Source organism: Delphinapterus leucas, chromosome X (genome assembly GCF_059928025.1).
Source record: "Delphinapterus leucas isolate spDelLeu-1000000601 "Yukka" chromosome X, BTC_Dleu_Yukka2, whole genome shotgun sequence".
NCBI classification, from domain to species: Eukaryota; Metazoa; Chordata; class Mammalia; order Artiodactyla; family Monodontidae; genus Delphinapterus; species Delphinapterus leucas.
Genome location: NC_143150.1, coordinates 92708613 through 92735194, shown reverse-complemented (window position 1 = coordinate 92735194; position 26582 = coordinate 92708613). Strand labels below are relative to the sequence as shown.

General features: G+C 39.0%; 1 pseudogene; it reads left to right on the top strand.

The window, feature by feature from the left end:
* The first annotated feature begins 9055 nt into the window (after positions 1-9055).
* Positions 9056-9914, top strand: LOC111165582 (glutathione S-transferase Mu 4 pseudogene; annotated as a pseudogene).
* Positions 9915-26582: the final 16668 nt, after the last annotated feature.

Here is a 26582-nt window from a genome sequence, read left to right as displayed (position 1 = left end):
TAATTGTGGAAAACACATGGGTAGATCTTGTTTTTTTAATCCAATCTGCCAATTGTCTTTTAATTGGTGTATGGACCATCTTAGCTGCATCTCACAAATTTTGTTATGTTGTATTTTCATTTTTTACTCAGTTCAAAATATTTTCTAATCTCCCTTGGGACATCCTTTTTGATCCATGGATTATTTTGGAGTGTGTTAATTTCTAAGAGTTTGGGGATTTTCAAGATGTCTTTCTGTAATTAATTTCTAGTTTAATTCTATTATTGTCAAAGAACATACTTTGCATCATTTTAATTCTTCTAAATTTGTTAAGTTTTGTTTTAGTACCCAGGGTATAGTCTATATTATTGAACATTCTATGTGCACTTGAAAAAAGTGAGCACTTTGCTGTTGTAAAGTGAATTTTTCTATAAAAGGATGTCATTAGGTCCAGGTGATTGATACGTTTGTTCAGTTCTCTTATATCCTTGCTTAATTTCTGTATATTGTTCCGTCAAGTACTAAGAGAGGAGTGAAATTTTTTCACCTGTAATTGTGAATTTATCCATTTCTCCTTTCGGTTCTATCAGATTTTGCTTCACGTATTTTGAAGCTCTGTTTGGTGCATACATACACATTTAGAACTCTTATGTCTTTTAGTGAGTTGATCCTTTTACATTATGTAATGTCACTTTTTAATCTCTGGTAATTTTCTTTGCTTTTAAATCTACTTTGCCTGATATTAATATAGAATTTTTATACCATGAGTAAATAAAAATAGATTTTTGATAATATTTTATATTGTATCATCTTAAATTTTTGTTTCATGTATGCTATACAGTGTATGTAATATTTAAGTACACAGTGGTTGTATAATGTATGTAAAATATAAGTAGTATATAAGTATAATAGTGCTTGCAGATGTATTATTTAAAACTTTGAACTCTGCAAGCCAGAAGGGAGTGGCAGGAAATTTTGAAAGTGATGAAGGAGAAAAACCTGCAACCAAGATTACTCTACCCAGCAAGGATCTCATTCAGATCTGATGGAGAAATTAAAACCTTTACAGACAAGCAGAAGCTGAGAGAGTTCAGCACCACCAAACCAGCTCTACAACAACTGCTAAAGGAACTTCTCCAGGCAAGAAACACAAGAGAAGTAAAAGACCTACAATAACAAACCCAAAACAATTAAGAAAATGGGAATAGGAACATACATATCGATAATTACCTTAAATGTAAATGGACTAAATGCTCCCACCAAAAGACACAGATTGGCTGAAAGGATACAAAAACAAGACCCATATGCTGTCTGCAAGAGACCCACTTCAGACCTAGAGACACATACAGACTGAAAGTAAGGGGATGGAAAAAGATATTCCATGCAAATGGAAACCAAAAGAAATCTGGAGTAGCAATTCTCATAACAGACAAAATAGACTTTAAAATAAAGACTATTAGAAGAGACAAAGAAGGACACTACATAATGATCAAGGGATCAATCCAAGAAGAAGATATAACAATTGTAAATATTTATGCACCTAACATAGGAGCACTTCAATACATAAGGCAAATACTAACAGCCATAAAAGGGGAAATCGACAGTAACACATTCATAGTAGGGGACATTAACACCCCACTTTCACCCATGGACAGATCATCCAAAATGAAAATAAATAAGGAAACACAAGCTTTAAATGATACATTAAACAAGATGGACTTAATTGATATTTATAGGACACTCCATCCAAAAACAACAGAATACACATTTTTCTCAAGTGCTCATGGAACATTCTCCAGGATAATCATATCTTGGGTCACAAATCAAGCCTTGGTAAATTTAAGAAAATTGAAATTGTATCAAGTATCTTTTCCGACAACAACGCTATGAGACTAGATATCAATTACAGGAAAAAATATGTAAAAAAATACAAACACATGGAGGCTAAACAATACACTACTTGATAACGAAGTGATCACTGAAGAAATCAAAGAGGAAATAAAAAAATACCTAGAAACAAATGACAATGGAGACACGATGACCCAAAACCTATGGGATGCAGCAAAGGCAGTTCTAAAAGGGAAGTCTATAGCAATACAAGCCCACCTTAAGAAACAGGAAACATCTCGAATAAACAACCTAACCTTGCACCTAAAGCAATGAGAGAAAGAAGAACAAAAAAACCCCAAAGTTAGCAGAAGGAAAGAAATCATAAAAATCAAATCAGAAATAAATGAAAAAGAAATGAAGGAAACGATAGCAAAGATCAATAAAACTAAAAGTTGGTTCTTTGAGAAGATAAACAAAATAGATAAACCATTAGTCAGACTCATCAAGAAAAAAGGGAGAAGACTCAAATCAAGAGAATTAGAAATGAAAAAGGAGAAGTAACAACTGACACTGCAGAAATACAAAAGATCATGAGAGATTACTACAAGCAACTCTATGCCAATAAAATGGACAACCTGGAAGAAATGGACAAATTATTAGAAATGCACAACCTGCCAAGACTGAATCAGGAAGAAATAGAAAATATGAACAGACCAATCACAAGCACTGAAATTGAAATTGTGATTAAAAATCTTCCAACAAACAAAAGCCCAGGACCAGATGGCTTCACAGGCGAATTCTATCAAACATTTAGAGAAGAGCTAACACCTATCCTTCTCAAACTCTTCCAAAATATAGCAGAGGAAGGAACACTCCCAAATTCATTCTACGGGGCCACCATCACCTTGATACCAAAACCAGACAAGGATGTCACAAAGAAAGAAAACTACAGGCCAATATCACTGATGAAAATAGATGCAAAAATCCTCAACAAAATACTAGCAAACAGAATCCAACAGGACATTAAAAGGATCATACACCATGATCAAGTGGGGTTTGTTCCAAGAATGCAAGGATTCTTCAATATACGCAAATCACTCAATGTGATAAACCATATTAACAAATTGAAGGAGAAAAACAATATGATAATCTAAATAGGTGCAGAGAAAGCTTTCGACAAAATTCAACACCAATTTATGATAAAAACCCTGCAGAAAGTAGGCATAGAGGAAACTTTCCTCAATATAATAAAGGCCATATACGACAAACCCACAGCCAACATCATCCTCAATGGTGAAAAACTGAAACCATTTCCACTAAGATCAGGAACAAGACAAGGTTGCCCACTCTCACCACTCTTATTCAACATAGTTTTGGAAGTTTTAGCCACAGCAATCAGAGAAGAAAAGGAAATAAAAGGAATCCAAATTGGAAAAGAAGAAGTAAAGCTGTCACTGTTTGCAGATGACATGATACTATACATAGAGAATCCTAAAGATGCTACCAGAAAACTACTAGAGCTAATCAATGAATTTGGTAAAGTTGCAGGATACAAGATTAATGCACAGAAATCTCTTGCATTCCTATACACTAATGATGAAAAATCTGAAAGTGAAATCAAGAAAACACTCCCATTTACCATTGCAACAAAAAGAATAAAATATCAAGGAATAAACCTACCTAAGGAGACAAAAGACCTGTATGCAGAAAATTATAAGACACTGATGAAAGAAATTAAAGATGATATCAATAGATGGAGAGATATACCATGTTCTTGGATTAGAAGACTCAACATTGTGAAAATGCCTCTACTACCCAAAGCAATCTACAGATTCAATGCAATCCCTATCAAACTACCACTGGCATTTTTCACAGAACTAGAACAAAAAATTTCACAGTTTGTATGGAAACACAAAAGACCCCGAATAGCTGAAGCAATCTTGAGAACAAAAAATGGAGCTGGATGAATCAGGCTCCCTGATTTCAGACTATACTACAAAGATACAGTAATCAAGTCAGTATGGTACTGGCACAAAAACAGAAATATAGATCAACGGAACAGGATAGAAAGCCCAGAGATAAACCCACGCACATATGGTCACCTTATCTTTGATAAAGGAGGCAGGAATGTACAGTGGAGAAAGGACAGCCTCTTCAATAAATGGTGCTGTGAAAACTGGACAGGTACATGTAAAAGTATGAGATTAGATCACTCCCTAACACCATACACAAAAATAAGCTCAAAATGGATGAAAGACCTAAATGTATGGCCAGAAACTACCAAACTCTTAGAGGAAAACATAGGCAGAACACTCTATGACATAAATCACAGCAAGATCCTTTTTGACCCACCTCCTAGAGAAATGGAAATAAAAACAAAAATAAACAAATGGGACCTAATGAAACTTCAAAGCTTTTGCACAGCAAAGGAAACCATAAACAAGAGCAAAAGACAACCCTCAGAATGGGAGAAAGTATTTGCAAATGAAGCAACTGACAAAGGCTTAATCTCCAAAATTTACAAGCAGCTCATGCAGCTCAATAACAAAAAAACAAACAACCCAATCCAAAAATGGCCAGAAGACCTAAATAGACATTTCTACAGAGAAGATATATAGACTGCCAACAAACACATGAAAGAATGCTCAACATCATTAATCGTTAGAGAAATGCAAATCAAAACTACAATGAGATATCATCTCACACCAGTCAGAATGGCCATCATCAAAAAATCTAGAAACAATAAATGCTGGAGAGGGTGTGGAGAAAAGGGAACACTCTTGCACTGCTGGTGGGAATGTGAATTGGTACAGCCACTATGGAGAACAGTATGGAGGTTCCTTAAAAAACTACAAATAGAACTACCATATGACCCAGCAATCCCACTACTGGGCATATACCCTGAGAAAACCATAATTCAAAAAGAGTCATGTACCAAAATGTTCATTGCAGCTCTATTTACAATAGCCCGGAGATGGAAACAACCTAAGTGCCCATCATCGGATGAATGGATAAAGAAGATGTGGCACATATATACAATGGAATATTACTCAGCCATGGAAAGAAACGAAATTGAGCTATTTGTAATGAGGTGCATAGACCTAGAGTCTGTCATACAGAGTGAAGTAAGTCAGAAAGAGAAAGACAGATACCGTATGCTAACACATATATATGGAATTTAAGAAAAAAAAATGTCATGAAGAACCTAGGTGTAAGATAGGAATAAAGACACAGACCTACTTGAGAACGGACTTGAGGATATGGGGAGGGGGAAGGGTGAGCTGTGACAAAGCGAGAGAGAGGCATGGACATATATACACTACCAAACATAAGGTAGATAGCTAGTGGGAAGCAGCCGCATAGCACAGGGAGATCAGCTCGGTGCTTTGTGACCGCCTGGAGGGGTGGGATAGGGAAGGTGGGAGGGAGGGAGACGCAAGAGGGAAGAGATATGGGAACATATGTATAACTGATTCACTTTGTTATAAAGCAGAAATTAACACACCATTGTAAAGCAATTATACCCCAATAAAGATGTTAAAAATAAAAAAAAATTAAAAAAAATAAAAGTTTGGAGACCATTTTTCTAAACTTGCATAATCCAAAGTGTACTGTAACTTGCACTCTTTTCACAGAATGTTAACTGATATTATGAATAAATATAAATAATATGAAGGTTCTCATAGACTTACAAGGATAGGAAATGCTGCATTAAGCAGAACTGAACATGTTTCTTTGCTACATGACCTCTTGAAGCCTTTATGGTGCCAGTATGTATGATGACTCTCCAAGATGGACACAGTGTGCAGTATTCTCCAAGCTCTGGTTCTGGGAAGAGGTTTGTTAGCCTTATTTTGTGATCAGTCCGTGTGCTTCATAGTACCCAGACTTATGGTAAAAATACTACGTTTGGCTTTTTGTGAGTTTGTAATGTCTTGCTAGCATCAAGTTACCAGTACGTTTTTCTTCATCCTAAGTAAAGAGTAGTATCACTTTATTTTCCCAAAAGAAATGAAATTGTATTGAGCAATTAATCAAATTCTGACCAGATTGGAAATATGAATTACTTTTATTAATCTATAATAAATCTAAAATAATATCAAAATATTCACTACTTTATTTGAAGGTCTAACCAAATAGTGAGATAATATTCTCTCTCTCTCTCTTCCCCCCCCTTGCTCCATATACATATATATATATATATATATATATATATATATATATATATATATGGACTCTGATGCAGGCTAAAGTTTGAGAAGCATTGTGCTACTATAATGCATTTAAAACTTTTTGGATTGCAACCTACAGTAATAAATGCATTTAATTTATTCTTATTTATTTTTATTTATTTATTTATTTTGGCTGCGTTGGGTCTTCATTGCTGTGCGCAGGTTTTCTCTAGTTGCAGCGAGCGGGGGCTACTCTTCATTGCCGTGTGCGGGCTTCTCATTGCAGTGGCTTCTCTTGTTGCGGAGCACGGGCTCTAGGCGCGTGGGCTTCAGTAGTTGTGGCTCACGGGCTTAGCTGCTCCGCGGCATGTGGGATCTTCCCGGACCAGGGATTGAACCTATATCCCCTGCATCGGCAGGCAGATTCTTAACCATTGCGCCACCAGGGAAGCTGAATAAATGCAATTTAAATGGTATCCCAGTACACATCTATATTACATTCTCTCTATTTATACAACTGAAACCAAATTTCCGTGAAACAATAGTAGCCCTGAATGTGCACCATGATGTTTTCTAGTCTTTACCATCTCATTCCATTTCACTAAAAAAAATATGAATCATGACCCTTAAAATGAATGAATTTTATAATCCATTAATGGATTATGACCTACAGTATGAAAAACACTGATCTCATGTCCTGTCCTGTGCTGTAGAGGCTGGATTATTGAAATCTATGTTTCACAGACTCCCTTGCAACTGGATTCTACATGTATATAACTCATGTAAGATGGAAGGCAGTTTTTTTGAAGCAGCATTAACAGAGCTCCCAATGTCAAGTAACTAACTTCATGGGTATTGAGGGGCAGGGTGTGGGGTTTCAGTTTACCTGTTGTGGATCATAGCAGGTATGGTGTGGTTCTGCAGTAGCGCTGGTAATAATGGTGTCCTGATTACAGCAGCTTTTTTTTTTTTTTAACAGCAGCTTTTTGATTATGGCAGTGGCTATAAGTTTCTGGAGCTAGAAGTTTCCTGATGTAGAGGAAATAGCAGATTTGAATTTTAACTAGATCAGTGCTACTCAAAGTGTGGTCCACGTATCAATGTTAGTCCAAGTTTGTTACTTGTCTGCAGTAAGTACAGAAATTGACATTAAGTATTTTTAAAGTTTTATTGCAATTTGACATTGCTGCCACATTCAAATGAGTGATCAGTTGACTTTGACAAAGTATGGGTCTGTCATCTATTGGAAAAAATTATCACACTAATCTTTCACCATAGGTGATTTAAGAAGCACTGAGCTAGATTATTCTGGAGGTTATATGGACATTGAAATGAAGGTAAAGAAATAGGGAGATTTCCAGTTAGGATGACACAGTGATTTCGTGTTTTATATACCCTTCTGGTCCAAACATATAGCAGATAGAGAGAAAATGTAAAAATAGAAAACCAAAAAAGATACAGCCAGCTCTAAAAACAAGAAAATGGAACAGAAAGCAAAGCAGTAGTACTGGACTTGCTGAGTTCCAGGTTGAGAAGCAGAAAAAAGCATCCAGGATTTTGGTGACTGTGAAGTATAAATTTCTTCATTGATGATATGTTGGTAGTAAGTTCAGTGTTGTCTACAAATCTCTTTCTTTCAACTGATCTTAAAAGATTGCTATTTTCTCTCAGATCCCCATTGTCCTCCTTATCTTTTGGATAAGGAGTATGAAGTCTGTCTATATTTAATCTGCCAGTTTTTTTTCCCAGATAGCTTTTAAGATATTCTCTTGGTCTTTGGAATACTGCAGTTTCACTATGATATGTCTGAGTGTGTTTTGGGGATTTATTTTTACTTATCCAGCTTGATATTTAGTATGATTCCCAATGTCATTATCTTTTCAAATATTATCTTTCATGCTCTGTGTTCTCTTCTTTTGGAACTTCTATTAGAGATATGGTGAACATTCTTATTCTATTCTCTAAGTCTCTTAATTGTGCTTTTACATCTTTTATTTCCTTTTCAGTTGTACTCCATTTACGTAAATTTTTCCATACTATTTTTCTAGTTCAGCACTACTGTCTTCAGCTATGTATAGTGTGTTGTTTAACATATCCATTGAGTTGGTAATTTCAAAAACTATATTTTTTTATTTCTGAAAATTTCATTTTGCTGGTTTTCAAATCTTTCTGTTTGTTTAGTTGGTAACAGTATTTCCCTCCATGATTTTTAATTTCTTATTTTTTTAGCCAATTTAATGTGCTTAGGAAGTATATGTATAATTCCATTATATGAAGTTCAAAGGAATAGTACTCTTCATGTTTTTTTTTATGCTGATTCTTATTCATGGTGGCCTGTTTTCTTGTATTGGTTGTAAATTTTTATTATGAGCTCATGCTTTGTGGAAGGGGAGAAAATATTTATGCGTGGAAATCCTTTGTGACCCATTTTGAGAATGAGTCCCTTCACAGAAATCTTACATTTTCTCTTCTAGGCCTCTTGAAGTGTAATCAAACTGAGACTACTTTTCCAATTTTATACTGATTTCTAAGGAGTTTCCTGGATCACTCAATGTGTTAGGATAAGAGAGAATATCTTTATTTATTTTTTATTATTTTTTTGAGTCCCTGTTTTCAATTCTTTTTTAAAAATTGAGTTATGGTAGATGTACAATATTATATGTTACAGGTGTACAATACAGTGATTCACAATTTTTAAAAGTTATACTCCATTTATAGTTATTATAATATACTGGCTATATTCCTTGTGTTATACAATATATCTAGAGAATATCTTATTCATAAGTATGGTATATCACTCAATGGGATCTGATTCTCCAGATTTCCAATGTGTGAGTGTGTGGGGTTTCCCCATAGCACCAAACAATTCTCCAGACACCAGCTGGGGGTCCTATGATTCAACTCAGTTCTGACACTTATCTACTCGGAGATAGCATCAGATTCCATAGGTTAAGGGTTCAGCCCCACCAGACTGTCCCCCCACAACACACTTCAGATACCAATTGCAAGCCCAGGTTGTCACCTGTACTTCTGATCAACTGACTATAAATCAGAGGTTCCCACGACCCCCTCCTTGGGTTTTATTAATTTGCTAGAGCGGCTCACTGTCCTCTGGTTCCTTCTTTCCTTCCTTCCTTCCTTTCTTCCTTCCTTCCTTTCTTCCTTCCTTCTTCCCTATAACTTTTTATTTTGATATAATTTCTAACTTAAAGAAAAATTGCAAGGATGAAGTTTCAGCCTAGCTTCACTGAGGTCATCCCCTGAGTCCACAGAAAGCTAAACCATGGCCATGAACTCGGGTTACTGGAACATTCACAGGCTGGCTCATACCATCTGCCTGCTTCTGGAATACAAAGAATTAAACTATGAGGGAAAGAAGTACATGCCGGGGGATGTTCCTGACCATGACAGAAGCCAGTGACTGAATGAGAAATTGAAGCCAGGCCTGGACTTTCCCAATCTGCCCTATTTAATTGATGATGCTTTTGAGATCACCCAGAGCGATGTCATCTTTTGCTACATTGCTTACAAGTACAACCTATGAGGGGAGACAGAAGAGAAGATTCATGTGGACATTTCTGAGAACTAGGTTATAGACACCTCCAATTAGCTGGTCAGTGTCTGCTACAGCCCTGACTTTGAGAAACTGAAGCCTAAGTACTTGGAGGATATCTGAAAAGATGAAGCTCTTCTCACTTTCTGGGGAAGAGTCCATGGTTTGCAGGAGACAAGATCACCTCTCTGGATTTTCTTGCTTATGACAGTCTTGACCTGCACCATATATTTGAGCCCTAGTGCCTGGATGCATTTCCAAACATGAAAGATTTCATTGCCCACTTAGAAGGCCTGAAGACGATTTCTGCCTATATAAAGTTCAGCTGCCTTTGCCCAGGCCCTGTGTACATAAAGATTGCTGTGTTGAGCAAAAAGTAGAGTCCTGTAAGATCAGAAGATAGGAGCTGTCCCTGCTTCACTGGGGCCCTGAAGAAAAGCTGGACCTCCCTGTACCCCCAGAATCATCCCTCTTGTTCTTTTCTCCTTCTTTTCTTTCTCCTCCCTCATCCCTCAGGCCTTATTAGACCGCTTCCCCTCAGCTAATCCCTGTTCATCTTGGCCCTGTAAAGGTTTACTGTACCTTACTTTTCTTTAGCAATTCCACCCCCCCCCAATCTTATCCTTCCTGCATAAGCCAACCAGACCATCTCTCCCTTCAGTGGTTGCCTCTGCTTTGAGGTACCTGATTGGACCCTTCTCCAGTAGAGCTCAGCTCTGAGCTCCCCAACACTGCTCTGAAGACCAGTATTGGCAAGATGTGGAGACCCTGCTCCCCCAGCATGGTCCCTGACCCAGCCCTGCCTGATCCCCAGTAAAGCCTTCTCTCTCTCTCTCTCTCTCTCTCTCTCTCTCTCTCACACACACACACACACACACACACACAGAGTTTATGAAGTAATGTACAAGGGAAGAAAATCCTAGACTATCTCATGAAGCAAATGTTACCATATCAAACCCAACAGCACTAAAACTAACTAAATAAGTAAAAGCATCTCAACTGTACTAATCATATTTTTTATTTTCTGTATTTTACATGAGGCTTTGACATCTTGGGGCCTTGCTAATCCTGAAGAGACTACCCCTTTCAGAGCTAGCTAATTCCTAGAGATATTAAACAACTTGCCTGCCAGGATGTCTTTGATATGCAAACCCACCAATCCATAGTCCATGCTCCCAAATACCTCCTTTATTGAACTCTCACACACCAAGCCAATATTGTCCCTGCCCTAAGTCACTCAAGGGGCAGGTACAGGACAACTGAGGACCACCCTCATTGCCCAGAGCTCACTGAAATTATTCAAACTAACAAATCCTAAAATGCTTAACTTCTCTTGCCTTTTTCTTCCCACCAAAACAACAATGAAGACTTGTGCTCATATTTTTCCCTTGCTCCTTCTGCCTCCTAACCGACCCTAGTACTTCCCCATGTGGCCCGGCATGGTGTGACATGTCCTCTTCTCTTGGAAACTGTGAGTAATAAACTCTTATTTCAAAGGCAGTTGTCTCCATATCTGTCACTTTACCGTACCTGATTAAAACAAATCCCAGGAAGATTTCAAGGCATCAACCAACTAGAGTTTATCCCAGAAACAAAATGATAATTGATTATCAGAAAATCTATTAAAGTGATATACCACACTAAAAAAAACACAGTCCTATAATCATATCACTTGAGCAGAAAAAGCACTTGATAAAATTCAATCAAATGTATCCATCCAAAACCTAGGGCAAACATATATTTAATTGTGACATTTTTGACATATTCCCATAAAGTCAGGATTTCAATAAACATTAATAAATGCTTCAGTCCTACAACATACTGAAGTTATTAACCAATGCAAAAAGTCAAGGAAAACAAAGTGTATCCAAACTGGATTAGGAAGAGACAAGCTGTCTTTATTTGCAGACTGTGTGATAGTCCACATAGAAAATTCAGGAAAATTCAAGAGAACCTACACATAAATTATTAAAACAAATAAGAGTTTTGCTGGATAAAATATCAACCTATAAATCCAATTGAAGTCCTCAGGGTGCCTTCAAATTGTAGTTTATAACACATAATACCTAGTGAAAAGCAAATTTCAGAAATATTCATGTGGTGTGGTCTCACATATAAAGTTTAAAACCTGAAAAATAATACTATATGTGTTCTAGGGATGTATACAAATGTAATCATTTAACTAAAGCTTGCATGATAATGACAAATTCTAAATTCATGATACTGACTGTCTCTGGGGAGAAAAGGGAGAAAATGAGATTAGGGGTGGTAACCCATGGAACTTCACCTAGATCTATTATTATTTTCCTTTAAAAATCAGTTACAAATATTATAACAAATTAAGATTTGATAAAGCAGGGTGGTGGATGCATGGATATATCTTATATTTATTGCTATAGTTTTCTGTACAAAACATTTTACAATAAAACCAAAGGAATTAGGGAGATAAGTTAGAAAGCTGTTTGGTAATCTAGATGAAAGTTGATAGGAATACAGTCCAAGACAGTATTCTAGAAAGGAAGAAAGAGAAAGAAATATTTGGGCTAGACAGGGAGATGGGGCCGTGGAGGAAGAGTGCATAATATCTCGCAGGTTTCTAGCTTGGATGACTGGTGTGGATGGCATTGCAACCACTAAGATATGACAGGAGTGTATTTTCTGCCATGTTTTGTTTGAAATATCCGTGGGACTTCCTGGCGAGAGTATGAGACTAAAAGTTGAATGCATGATTCTGAAAGTTGGGAGAAAGTACGGACAGGCAATATGGGTATGGGAGTCAACAGCATTATAGAAGGTGGTGAAAACTATGCGAGTAGGTGAGACCATCCAGGTGATGATAGCAGAGCGAGAAAAGGAGCAGGAGGAGGATAAAGTCCTAAGAAATATTAATATTTAAGGAATTGGAAGAGTAGGGGAAGTTCAGAGAATGGTTGGGGAGACACAGAGGAGAACCATGAAATTGCTGTGTCACAGAGGTGCATGGAGTCGAAAATTTCAAGAAGGTAATGTTTGGTGGTTTTACATATAGCAGAGAAGTTCAGCAAGAAAAGGATTAAAAAATTTGCCTATTACATTTAGCAAGTAAGAGGTTACTTGTGACTTTAGCAAGCATAGTTTCAGGGAATTGGGAGTTGGGGGAAGAAGTCAGGTTGAAATGGGTTGAGGATATAGTGGAAGATGAATATAGTAGTATAGATTGCTCGTTTAAGAACATCACCACTACTAGCTTTAACAATATAATCACCATAACTATCGCCACTACCAATAACGATAATTATTTCCCTCATTACCAGTACAATCACTGTCCTGTCCACTGACGTTTTTGTAATTCCTTTTCCCTTCCTTCAGCTTCTCTCTTTTTATGCACATCTACTACATTTGTTTGGCTCTGTGTATAGGATAGGTTCTTGATCTTGAAGGGTTTACTCTGTAGTAGAAAAGACAGGCATGCAAACATGCAACTTTAATACATGCACTCTGTGGTAGTCATTCATATTATTCTCCGGGTATTTCCTGCTTTCCTCATTCTGGGAACACAGTAGGATTATACATCCTTGTTCCCTGTAGCTGAGTGGGGCCACGTGTTTAATTCTGGACAATGAGTTGCGAGTTAAAGGGACATATGCTACTTGTAACCTGGGCATTTAAATTTAATTGCTGGTGTGAAACCCTCTAGAGCCAAACTACAGTAGAGTGGCTAAGTACAGCCTGTAGGCCAAATCCAGCAGGAAGCATGTTTTACAAATAAAGTTTTATTGGAACACAAATGTGCCCATTTATTGTCTATGGCTTCTTTTTGCTCTAATGGCAGAGTAGTTGTGACAAAGACTGCATGGCCCTCAAAGCCTAAAATTATTTACTATACAGAAAAAGTTTGCTGACACTTTCTCTAAAACAACCTAGCTTGCCCTGATGCTCCATACTAAGGCAGTGTAGTGATAAAAATTTCTCTGATGTAAAGTGTGGTGTATTTGAATGAACACAGGCTCAGAAGCTAGATGGGGTCTCTGAGTCTACACAGTTAGCCCTGGGTGCTATGGAACCCTCTACTCAGGCCTTTGTGCGGCTCAAATCACTGTCTGACAGCACCAGCCACAAGGAAGAATGAAAGCAAATGGAAACAATCTCAGACTTGCTTTGTATGGTTCTTAGGGGTTTCTATAGACTGAAAGTTTGTGTCCACTTCAAATTCATATATTGAAATCCTAACCCCCAATGTAATGGTATTAGGAGATGGAGCCTTTTGTAGGTTATTTGGTTATGAGGGCAGCACCCTCATGAGTGGGATTAGTGCCCTTACAAAAGAGACTCCACAGAGCTCCCGTATCCCTTCCACAATGTGAGAACACAGGGAGAAGGTACCATCTATGAACCAGGAAGTGGGCTCTCACCAGACACAGAATCTGCCTGCACCTTGATCTTGGACTTCCCAGCCTCCAGAACTATGAGAAACAAATGTGTGTTGTTCATAAGCCACTCTATCTATGGTGTTCTGTTATAGTAGTCTGAACATATTAAGACAGGAGTAAAGGGAATATTGATGAGTGAATGTTCAGTATGGTCAAGCACTCTCTAAAAGTCAGAGCTGTCTAAAATCAGAATGAGTTGCCTTGCAAGAATGAAGGGTGCAAGTGACCCTGGGGTATGGAGCATAAGCTCCTTTTTGCCCCAAGTATACAAGAAGAAGCCAACTTAACTCTTGGAAAAATGATATATTAGTTTTCTATAGCTGCATAACAAATTGCTAGAAACTTAAAACAACATACATTTATTTGCTTACAGTTCTGTAGGTCAGAAGTCTAGCAGAGCATGACTGGTTCTCTGCTCATTGTGTCACAAGACTGATATCAAGGTGTTGGTCAAGCTGAATTCTCATCTAGAGGTTTTAGGGAAAGATCCACTCCAAAGTTCATTCTTATTAGAATTCAGTTCCTTGTAGTTGTAGGACTGAGGTCTCCATTTCCTTGTTGGCTGTTAGCCAGTGGTGGCTCTCAGCTTCTAGAGGTTGCACACATTCCTTGTCATGTGTCTCCTTCCATCTTCAAGTCAACAATAGCGCGTTGAATCTTTCTGGTGGTTGAGTATCTGACTTCGTCTCCTGTGACCAGTCGGAGGAAACTATTACAATTTTAAAGGGTTCACATGATTAAGTCAGTCCACCTGAATAATCTCCCTGTCTTAAGGTCAATTGTGCCATATAACATAACCTAATTATGGGTGTAAACTCCATTATATTCACTGCCTGGGGAATATGCAAAGTGTGTACACTGGGGTGGGGGGAACCTGGGGTTGCATCTTAGAATTCTGCCTACTACAGATGAGAAGAGAATTCCAATATTGCATACTTAGCTGGACAAGTTGATGTTCAAAGTACATTCCAATCTTGAGAATCTATGATGCTCTGACTACATCAAAGTTCAGATTGAGAAGAGGGCCTAAGTCACAATTTCTGCCTTCATGCAGTTTTCAATGTGGGAATAAAATTAACACACACAAAACTATTAGCATTGTGCTAAACAAATGGTTAAACTGTGTAAATTAGGAGTCTATAGAAGATAAAGGAGGAGAGAGATTGGAGAGGGTTAAAAACGGTTAGAGTGTTTTCTTGGAGAAGGTGTGACTTGAACTGTTATTTGAAGGAGGATGAAATAGAAAATAACAAATGTCTTCCTCTGGTTTTTATTCATTGTACATTCACATTTCCAGTGTGATACTGAAAAATAGGCTAAGAAGATTTACCCAAAATTTAGAAATAGGCAAAAGTATGACTACATATCTTTGCAAGGTCATACTGGACTATTGGCAATATACTCGTATTGCGTGAAGATCGATTCCCTCGGTCAGTGGTTCTCCAACTTTCATAAGCATCAGAATGCCCTGGAAGGCTTGTTAAAGCACATAATGCTGTGTCCTAGCCCAGAGTTTCTGATTCAGTAGGTCTTGAGTGGGTATCAAGAAATTGCATGTCTAACAGGGTCCCAGGTGATGCTGGTGCTGCTGGTCTGGGGACCACGCTTTGAGAATTATTGCTCTAGAGGAACATACCATTGTTTGACTTACTATTTACCGTTGATTAAGGCAAAGATTCTGTAAAGTTACGGGCTAAATTATAGAAGTTGCCAGTGATTTTTGTCCCGAGGAAATACAAATAATTTCTGTCCAATGAAAAATATAATTCCAATAGTTTTATTCCCCTGTAAGACATTTAGCTGTTTTATGTTTCAGCAATTTAGCAATCTTATTTCAGCATTCTTTCCTTCAGTGACTGTATATACTAGTCTCTCAGATCCTTCTTTGAGCTAGCATTAATACATACCCTCATTAACAAGTTAAATAAATCTTCGTGTTAAAATAAACTTTGGACATGCATACTATGTTTGTATGATAGTCATGATTTTTAACTTTTGGAAATGTATACCTTGACAGGGTTGTGTGATCAAATAAGTTTTTGACAAGCCAAGTTAAACAAATTTACACAGGATTCTTAACAATGCACCTCTCCCAGACTTTAATTTGCTATTTAAAAAGTAGATGATGCAGCATTTCACAAACTTATTTGACACTGGACACTTTTTCCTCAAAGTGCCTTTAGAAAACATTGCCCTACACAGTTATTATCAGTGACATCACAGCCATTTCCACAATTTCTAAAAGAAATATGTTACCTAACTGCACATATTGAATCTCATCTCAGTGGGAGAGCATATTTTTAAAGTCAAGGAAGAGAACTTTTGTGTCATTTGGCACTGAGGAGGCCTCCTCCACCAGATTCAGGGTGGAGAAACTTTTGTCCCCTTTTTATCTCTTAATACCAAGCAGGACTCCAAAGTTCCCCTCAGAGTTCCTGTGAGATGACAGAGAAAAGTTCAATGCATTTTTTTCTTCCCAGATCCAAATCTCCCATTGCCAAAAACCTTTCTTTTCAGCCCAAAAAAATGTTTGTAGGTTTCTCCTTTTTCAGTGATGTCTAGGATAACTATGCCACAGAGTTGGAGAACACTCCACCGGTGGTTTGAGAGCAAAGGTAGTTACTATGTCAGGAATTCAGGGTTCTGTTTCTGTAGCCCCACATCAGTAGAGGCCTGGATTGAGCCCAAACCATGTTCCAACTATGGTTTCTCATTCTGGAAAGTTCTGTTGTAATTTGGGACCTTTTTTCCCCCAGAAAGGCTCTCACTTTCTCTCTCCACAGCCAACTGACTCCCTTGAGTGCTAAACTAAAGTTGGAGAATTTGAGGATTGTAAAGATTGACAGTTTGTGGTTTGCTTCAATTTAGAAGCAAATCTTGTAGGGGATCATGTCTCTAAATTTATGAAGTAGAGAAACTACTCTCCTTATGAGTGAGCAAGGACTTGGAAGACTGTTCCTATGGTCAATCGTGTGTTGGTCTAAAGTGAGTAAACCACATACGTTTATGTTTGAAGTTCCTGGAAGCATTTACACCAATTGGATTGTGATATGGTCCTTCCGACCTATAAATTTGGTCACCTGTTTTTTTTAAAATTAATCTATTTATTTATTTTTGGCTGCATTGGGTCTTCGTTGCTGCACACGGCTTTCTCTAGTTGTGGCACATGGGGGCTACTCTTCATTGCAGTGAGTGGACTTCTCACTGTGATGGCTTCTCTTGTTGCGGAGCACAGGCTCTGGGCACGTGGGCTTCAGTAGTTGTGGTACGTGGGCTCTAGAGTGCAGGCTCAGTAGTTGTGGCACATGGGCTTAGTTGCCCCGCGGCATGTGGGATCCTCCCAGACCAGGCCTCGAACCTGTGTCCCCTGCGTTGGCAGGCAGATTCTTAACCACTGCGCCACCAGGGAAGTCCCTGGTCACCCGTTTTTTAACCTGCTGGAATGTATTCTCTCAGGCAGCTTTTCCCCATGTTCCATTGATATGGAACACCCACTGAGGTTGGTAACCTCATTCTTGGTGGGCTCCACGAGAGTTGTATGGATATCCTTAGCATCCATATGTCCACACTCACACTACCCGCACTAGTCCCTTCTATATTGTGCAGATTGGAACAGGCCCTGACTCTACGGAACCACCTAAGGCCGGAGGAAAAATTTCCCTCAGGTGAGTCTCCAAGTTCTAAAACTGAACCCTGGCTTTAACTACCATCAAGGCCATCATGTGCCCACAGTGATTCAGGTCAGCTCCCTGTGAGCAAACCTTTCTATATTTGGTCAATTTTGTCTGCTCCTCTCTTGTAGTTTACAGTGGAGTGCACAAGCAAAGCACTTTTCATACTATGTCACAGGATTTGCTCTTTGCCTTGGAGAAATGTTCCTACAATTCATTCTATTTGCATGTGCAATGGTCACCATCTTGCGTCTCCTTTTATTTAAACTTTTAATTTTGAGATAGTTGTAGATTTACATGCAGTTGTAGGAAACAAGTCAGAAAAAAATTGTGTACCCTTTACCTAGTTTCTCCCAATGGTAGTATCTTGAAAACTGTAGTAAAATAGCAAAGCCAGGATACTGACATTGAAACAGTCCAGGAACAGAACATTTTCATCACCACAGGAGTCCGTCCTGTTGTCCGTTTATAGTTATATCCACCACCTTACCTCCCTTCACCTGACCCCCTGGCAACCACTAATTTGTTCTCCATTTCTAAAATTTTACCTCTTCAGAATGTTAGGTAGCTAGAATAATACAGCATGTAACCATTTGGAATTGGCTTTTTTTTTTCCACTTAGCATAATTCTCTAGAGATTCATCAAAGTTTTTATGTTTATCAATAGTCTGTTGCTTTTTATTGCTGAGTAGTATTCAATGATATGAATATATTACCACTTGGTTAACCATTTACCTGTTGAAGGACATTTGGGTTATCTTCCAGTTTTGGACTATCACATTTGTGTAAGGTTTTTGTGTGAATTTTAAGTTTTCATGTTATGAGTGCAATTACTGGTTCATATGGTAATTTCATGTTTAGTTTGTTTAAGAGACTGCCAGATCAACTTACGAATGACTGTACCATTCTACATTCCTACCAACAATGTATGAGTGATCCAGTTTTTCCATGTGCTTGTCAGCATTTTGGTGTTATCAATATTTTTTTTATTTTATTATTTTTAAAATTTATTTATTTATTTACTTTTGGCTGCATTGGCTCTTCGTTGCTGCGCGCGGGCTTTCTCTAGTTGCGGCGAGCAGGGGTTACTCTTCATTACGGTGCGCAAGCTTCTCATTGCAGTGGCTTCTCTTGTTGCGGAGCACGGGCTCTAGGCACGCAGGCTTCAGTAGTTGTGGCACATGGGCTTAGCTGTTCCGCGGCACGTGGGGCTCTTCCCAGACCAGGGCTGAAACCCGTGTCCCCTGCATTGGCAGGCGGATTCTTAACCACTGTGCCACCAGAGAAACCCAGTATTTTTTACTTTAGCTCTTCTGATAAGTATGTAGTGATATCTCATTGTCGTTTAAATTTGCATTTCTCTAATGGCTAATGATATTGAATATCTTTTCATGTGTTTATTTTTATCTAGGTATCTTTTTTGGCGAAATGCTTGTTTATGTCTTTTGCCCATTTTCTAATTGGATTGATTATTTCTTTACTGTTGCATTTGAGAGTTCCTTATTTATTCTGGATACAAGTCCTTTGTCAGATATATGTTTTGAAAATATTTGAATAAATTCTATTGATCTGCCCTCAAGTTCACTGATTCTACAATATCTTCTCTCATCTCTACTGTACTATTGAACCCTCCAGTGAGCTTTTATTTCTCATAATTTTCACTTCTTAATTTCCATTTAGTTTTTTATAACTTCTGTCTCTTTGCTGAGATTTTTAAAAATCATTTTTCACTTGTTTCAATATAATTTGTAATTGTTTACTGAATCTTTCTCAGATAATTCCAACCCCTGACTCATCTCAGCATTGACATCAATTAAGTGTTTTTTTTTTCCTTCAGGTTGTGATTTTCTTGGTTCCTGATGAGGAGGGATTTTCGATTGTACATTGGAAATTTTGGCTATTACACTAGGAGACTAAAAAGTTAAGTCCCCACTAACTTTTTAATTTTAACAGGCATTCACTTTATTGAGATTTAGCATGCAGGTCCTGGCCTAATTTGGGGACTGTGGTTCCAATGACAATATAATTTTCAGAGCCTTTGTGGTCCTATTTTTGTCCACTTGGCTTATATCATGTCACTGGGGCTCTCATTGATCCTTGCCAGTGTTGTTTGAGGGAGCTGAAGAAGTTTGCTCAGGCTTGGCTGTCTGGATCTTGTAGGTGGGGGAAGGGAGTCTCCCTTCTTCAGGGTTGAAGGGTGTTTCCTGGTGCTTGTTCTAGCAGGTTCCTCCTGTCTGGGGGGGATGACGAGTGCCTCCCTAGTTGGGTGCTTGTCGCGAGAGTTCCTCTGAGTGTCTGTGAGTGGGGGCAGGGATAGTCTTAGGCCTGCAAGGACAAATAGGCTTCCTGGGTTGAGTGCATCCTGTCGCAGTTTCCCCCCCACCCCCACCTGTGGAAGATGGAGAGCACATCCCAGGCTACATACACAATTACTGTGGCATGATCCACTTGTTAATCTCCCCTCTTCGACCAGTCTGCACACAGACAGTGTCTCTGGGTGTAGGAGGGGAGCCTCAGGTCCAATGGGGAAGCAAAATGCTTTCCCAGTTGGCACTCGTGCTGTTGACCCCCTTTGCCAGAGCCCTATAGTTGTGTGGTGTCTCTAGGTGGGGGAGGTGAGTCTCCAACAGGGTAAGGATAGAGAGTGCTTACCCTAGTAATTTATTGTCAGTAGGGTTTCCAATTGATTCCCCTTGCTGGTTCTGCCAGGTGCACATAATAATGTCAGTGGGACTCCTGTTCCATCTGGGGGAGGAGTGAGCCTATCTGGGCTGCCTTTTCTCTTAATAGGTTAGGGGTTAAGATATGCCAGGTCTGGGTGGCCTTCCTGGCCTTCTTCTGTTGGGTGGTGGTTCAAAAGATGCCCTGCCACTGTTGTGTTTCTCCAGTCTTGTGGTCCATCTTCCACCTTTCAGAGTTTTTCTTTGATTGTCTCTTGAGTTGTTTTTAGGGGTCATAGTCATGTTTAGCAGGGAGCAGAGAGAGATATGTCTACATCATCTTGTCTGGATGTCTCACCTTTCTTTTTTATATATAATCTCTATTTTAGCATTCCTAGTAATTTTACAAGTCTCTTCACTATCACTTTTGACTTTATCACTGTTTTTGCACTTATCGGATGTTAAAGAATTAATATTTGTAAAGCATCTTAGAACCAAGTACAAAGTCAGCAAATATGCATCCATCTAACAAATACTGTGAGAATAGACACCAAAACGTTGGCACATAAGCACTAAAAATATAGTAATCATGCTTTTTCTATAGAGCAGGACTTTCTTTGTTCTTATGTAAGCTTGTAAGTAAAGAGGACTTACGTGTTTGAAATCATAGTGATCATTTATTGAGTTCTTACTGTCCCTGGGTAGTATGCTAAGGTCTTTAGTATATTAACTCACTAACTCTTGACAATAACCATATTTGATAGTGTAATGGTTGAATAGTGTCCTGCCAAATTGACAGCCCAAGTCCTAACCCCCTATACTGGTGAATGTGACATTTTTTGGAAAAAGGATCTTTGCAGATGTAATTAAATTAAGGATCCCAAAATGAAATCATCCTGGATTAGGGTGGGCTGTAAATTCAATGACTAGTCTCCATATAAGAGAAAGGAGAGGGAGTTTTTGAGATACAGAGAAGGTCTGTGTGAGACCTTCAGACAGGTCTGGTTCCGAAGCAGAGACTGGAGTTATATAGCCCTAAGCCAGGGAACATCAAGGTTTGCCTGCAGCTACCTGAAGCTAGGAGTGAGGCATGGAATGGATTCTCTCTCAGAGCCTCCAGAAGTAACCAACTCTGCCGACATTTTGATTTTGGACTTCTGGCTTCCAGAACTGTGAGAGAATACATTTCCGTTGTTTTAAGCCACCAAGTTTGTGGTCATTTGTTGACAGACTCAGGAAACTAATACAGGTGTATTATTATATATCTCCATTTTATAGATGAGGAAACATGGTTGGAAATGTTAAATGACTTGCATATATCCACACAGCTAGTAAGTGGTGGAGGTGGGAATTAAACCCAAGACTATCCACTACAAAGCTTGTATTTTCAATCTTAACTTTCTAAAATATCATTCATAACAGGTTTAAACAGCACCAAAGCCTCCACACTTCTCACTCCCCCAACCCTTTCTTCAGAGGTCTTTCCCTATTCCAAGAGACTTCCGTTGCTCTTAAGCTGTTCCTGCTTCATGTTGCTAGTAGAGATGATTGATTCACCTCATGGTTCGGTATTACTGACCCTCACTTCTTCCATCTCAAGGCAAATTTAAAGCGGTTCTAGAGGAGAGGGCAGTGCTTAACACAAAGGAAAAGCTTCTGATAGGCAGTCTTCAGGCCATGAGCAGCCAATCAGAAGTAGAGATGCTTTTAGGCTGAGCAGGGTCTGTCAGTTCATGTCACCCGTGCTGATGCCTTGTTTCCACCACACTTAAAGCCATTCCAGCCATTGTTTTGAGGATCAGGCTATAGCAAAAGATACTTGCCTCCTGAAACTCAGTCTGTGGGCCCCGGAAGTGAGCCAGAGCTGTCATGCAATTTGTCCCTTGTCAAGAAACCTTGTATCAGGTGCTGGGGAGAAAAGAAGCAATTGTTACTTCCCTGTGGTTCTTCTAAAAATGTTTCTTTGTTAATAGGATGTCATTAAACATTATGCACAATTGGCTGGATATTTAAATTATAGATGAAAACATTTTTTTTTTGTAAAATGTGTGCATGTAAAAATAAACCAATGTGTAAGAACAGAGTGCCTAAGCAGCGGACGGCACGCTGTGGGGCTGGGCATCCTGATGTTATGTCTGCCATCAAATTTGGTGTCACTGAGTAAGTTGTTTCAATATCATATACTTATTAAGCACCTACTGTGTGCTAGGCATTGTTCTGGCTGATTCTCCGCTTAGTGTCAGCTACATGGGATAAATTCTTAATTCACCAATCCTCTGAATATAGCTAAGATGAAGCAGAATATCATTTTTTTTGCTTCTTCTGGCAGGAGTTAAGAAAAATGGGAGCGGGCTTCCCTGGTGGCGCAGTGGTTGAGAGTCCGCCTGCCGATGCAGGGGACACGGGTTCGTGCCCCGGTCCGGGAAGATCCCACATGCCACGGAGCAGCTAGGCCCGTGAGCCATGGCCACTGAGCCTGCGCGTCCGGAGCCTGTGCTCCGCAATGGGAGGGGCCACAACAGTGAGAGGCCCGCATACCGCAAAAAAAAAAAAAAGAAAAATGGGAGCACATAGTTCTACACTAGAGCCAAGTAAATCTGACACTGAATTCTGTTTTAACCTTGACCTCTCCAAATGGAAATTTTTCCACATTCATTCAGCTGACAACCTTGAACAAATGGATCAGTGGTTAGAAGTCAAAGAGAGAGTTAGCAACCAGTTCTTTTCTGAAAGACTAGCCAAAGAACTGTTTCTAGAATACTAGCTAATTACTTAAATGTTGCTGGAAAAAATGTTCTAGTGCATATCAGTTAAATTGCTTGGATAAACATGGGCATATAAAACCTTATCAGTGTAATCATATCTTAGAAAATGTGAGCTTGTGCCCCAGTATCCTTCTCTTTGAGAACTTTAAAGAACAAAATGTTCCCTTGACAGTGAAGCACTTCATGTGGCAAGAGCCCCCATGGGTAAAGCCTAGTATGGGAGCAGAAACCAATGCTGTAATTGAACAATCTCTACAGCTTGTTATATGGTCTAGTTAGTGATGGAGAAGATCCCTGATTCAAGAGCAGACCCAGTAGAGAGGCAGTCTTTGAACTGCAAGCCACCATGTGCTGGTTGTAAAATGTGGCATGATTGGAATTCAACAGGGGATTGGCTCTAGAAAATACTGTGTATACAACATACCCAGTGTCAAAGGTAAGAATATTCTTTTTCTTTCTTTTAACATCGTTATTGGAGCATAATTGCTTTCAATGGTGTGTTAGTTTCTGCTTTATAACACAGTGAATCAGTTATACATATACATAAATCGCCATATCTCCTCCCTCTTGCGTCTCCCTCCCTCCCACCCCTCTAGGGGGTCACAAAGCACCGAGCTGATCTCCCTGTGCTATGCGGCTGCTTCCCACTAGCTATCTACCTTACGTTTGGTAGTGTATATAAGTCCATGTCACTCTCTCACTTCGTCCCAGCTTACCCTTTCCCCTCCCTGTGTCCTCAAGTCCATTCTCTATGTCTGCGTCTTTATTGCTTTCCTGCCCCTAGGTTCTTCAGGACCTTTTTTTTTTTTTTCAGATTCCATATACCATATATATGTGTTAGCATATGGTATTTGTTTTTCTCTTTCTGACTTACTTCACTCTGTATGACAGCCTCTAGGTCCATCCAGCTCACTACAAATAACTCAATTTCGTTTCTTTTTAGGGCTGAGTAATATTCCATTGTATATATGTGCCACATCTTCTTTATCCATTCATCTGTCAATGGACACTTAGATTGCTTCCGTGTCCTGGTCATTGTAAATAATGCTGCAGTGAACATTGTGGTACATGACTCTTTTTGAATTATGGTTTTCTCAGGGTGTATACCCAGTAGTGGGATTGCTGGGTCATATGGTAGTTCTATTTGTAGTTTTTTAAGGAACCTCCATACTGTTCTCCAGAGTGGCTGTATCCATTTACATCCCCACCAACAGTGCAAGAGGGTTTCCTTTTCTCCACACCCTCTCCAGCATTTGTTTGTAGATTTTTCGATGATGGCCATTCTGACTGGTGTGAGGTGATACCTCATTGTAGTTTTGATTTCATTTCTCTAATGATTAGAGATGTTGAGCATCTTTTCATGTGTTTGTTGGCAATCTGTATATCTTCTTTGGAGAAATGTCTATTTAGGTCTTCTGCCCATTTTTAGATTGGGTTGTTTGTTTCTTGATATTGAGCTGCATGAGCTGCTTGTATATTTTGGAAAGTAATCCTCTGTCAGTTGCTTCATTTGCAAATATTTTCTCCCATTCTGAGGGTTGTCTTTTCGTCTTGTTTATGGTTTCCCTTGCTGTGCAAAAGCTTTTAAGTTTCATTAGGTCCCAGTTGTTTATTTTTGTTTTTATTTCCATTTCTCTAGGAGGTGGGTCAAAAAGGGTCTTGCTGTGATGTATGTCACAGAGTGTTCTGTCTATGTTTTCCTCTAAGAGTTTTATAGTGTCTGGCCTTACATTTAGATCATTAATCCATTTTGAGCTTATTTTTGTGTATGGTGTTAGGGAGTGTTCTAATTTCATTCTTTTACGTGTAGTTGTCCAGTTTTCCCAGCACCACTTCTTGAAGAGGCTGTCTTTTCTCCATTGTATATTCTTGCCTCCTTTATCAGGGATAAGGTGACCATATGTGTGTGGGTTTATCTCTGGGCTTTCTATCCTGTTCCATGGATCTATATTTTTGTTTTTGTGCCAGTACCATACTGTCTTGATTACTGTAGCTTTGTAGTATAGTCTGAAGTCCAGCAGCCTGATTCCTCCAGCTCCATTTTTCTTTCTGAAGATTGCTTTGGCTCTTCAGGGTCTTTTGTGTTTCCATGCAAATTTTGAAATTTTTTGTTCTAGTTCTGTGAAAAATGCCAGTGGTAGTTTGATAGGGATTGCATTTAATGTGCAGATTGCTTCGGGTAGTATAATCATTTTCACAATGTTGATTTTTCAAATCTATGAACTTGGTATATCTCTCCATCTGTTTGTATCATCTTAAATTTATTTCAACAGTGTCTTATAGTTTTCTGCATACAGGTCTTTTGTAGGTAAGAATATTCTTGATGGTAGAGGGTTATTCTGAAAGGGTCAGTTGTGTGATATAATGATGGTGATGAAGCAAACAAATCTTATGGGGTCACATAGCATCTGACACACACAGGCAACAAGGACCTCCCAGGTCTGAAGGAACAGCATAAATAAAAGAAAAGTATGTTGAATATTCCAGTCATTTTTATTTGCCCAATTGATTAGTAGGAATTCATGTCAAATTCTGACATGAATCTAGGAAACTCCTTTAGTGAGTCAAAGGCCCCATCAAACAGGAATAATTTTTTTCCTGAGGGTGGAGTGGCAGTGATGTGTTGGTGAGGATGTAAAGCTCAGAAAAAAGATGACCTTCTTTCTTAAATGTTAAATTTACTTAAATTTGGGAAAAACTATTATTTTTACTAGTGTGTGCCCTATTAGAGAGTAGATATTTTTTCTTCTCCAGTAGAAGAAGCAAATTGATACTTGCCACACATGCAGAGCTTGATCCCTGTGGAGAAGATACTTGAGGGGTTCCTTTTAATTAAGCCAGTGGAAGGGAAGCCCAGGAGAATGATATCATGCACTCTCATTTAAGTTGGCAAAGCCATCTTCTACTCCAGATGACCTAGCCCAGGAAGAGTTCTGGGAGGTAGTAAGAAAGTTTGCATGAGGAGTTATGGGGACCTCCATCTCTTTGTCTGCAATTCTTGGTCAGAGGGTCTCCAGCTTTTTCCATCTGCAGACACTTTTTCACTGGCCAGGTCTGGAAGTAGTCAGGAGGATGACCTGCATGCTCCCCAGTCCTTAACATGCCAAAGTCAGGGTTCCCCAGTATTAGATGTCTATCAAAAGCTTGGGTCTCTATGGCTTTCTAACTACCATCACCCTTTCCTGATTCTTATCCTGTGTCTTTCAGAGCACTTCAGTCATGTACCCTGCCTGCCTCCCACACTGGTGCATTAACATGCTCACTGAAGCTGTTCCCTCCCCCTCCCCCTGACAAGAGACCCATCTCTCAGTGACAGTTCTTCAGGAACAGGACAGATGACTTGTCCAATTGTGTGCTCCTGTTTTGAGTCTGAAACTGCTGGAAGGTTTGGGGAGTAGAGATGGATCTATCTCTTTCTGTGCTACTGTTTGAGGAACCTGTGGTTTGGGATCAGGACTGAAGAGAGTCAAGAGTGTGAGGGTCTAAGAGCAGAATTCCACCTCTGCGTGGCTCTGCAGTTTAGAGCCAGAAAGGGAACAAGCA